Source organism: Morone saxatilis, unplaced genomic scaffold (assembly GCF_004916995.1).
Source record: "Morone saxatilis isolate NCDOM2014 unplaced genomic scaffold, NCSU_SB_2.0 Contig3, whole genome shotgun sequence".
NCBI classification, from domain to species: Eukaryota; Metazoa; Chordata; class Actinopteri; family Moronidae; genus Morone; species Morone saxatilis.
The window spans coordinates 3,495,419-3,495,917 of NW_023339873.1; positions in this window are offsets into that span (position 1 = coordinate 3,495,419).

Below are 499 nucleotides of genomic sequence, written 5' to 3' on the forward strand. Positions count from 1 at the left end.
GATCCTCCTCAATGTTACACACTCGACCTTTAACACTGGTTGTGTTACAGTTGAGTTTAATTAATTTGCCATAAAAGAGACAAAACACTCATTAAAAGTTAAAGATTAAAGAAGAATTTTGCTGACAGCCTTTATTTATTTACTTCAGATTTTCTATAGATATTGCGATAATATTGTTAACATGAATTCTTAAGGCCTTGATAATTATAGTAAAAAAATGATATATCCTCTTGGACTTTAGGCAAACTGCAACGACAAATGTTTTCACAGCTTTCTGACAATTCATAGAGAAAACAATTTGTCCACAATGGAAATAATGGTCATTTGCACCTGTAATGATGTGGCTACAATGCATTTACATACCTCACAGTAAACACTTTCCTCCAATGAGCAGAATTTACATATGAGACAGTAAGTAGGAAAATGAAGGGACTGCGTAGTTCTCTCCGGTTTCAGCCTGTTCCCTCTGTAACACTGCTGACATGGGAAAGAAACACAC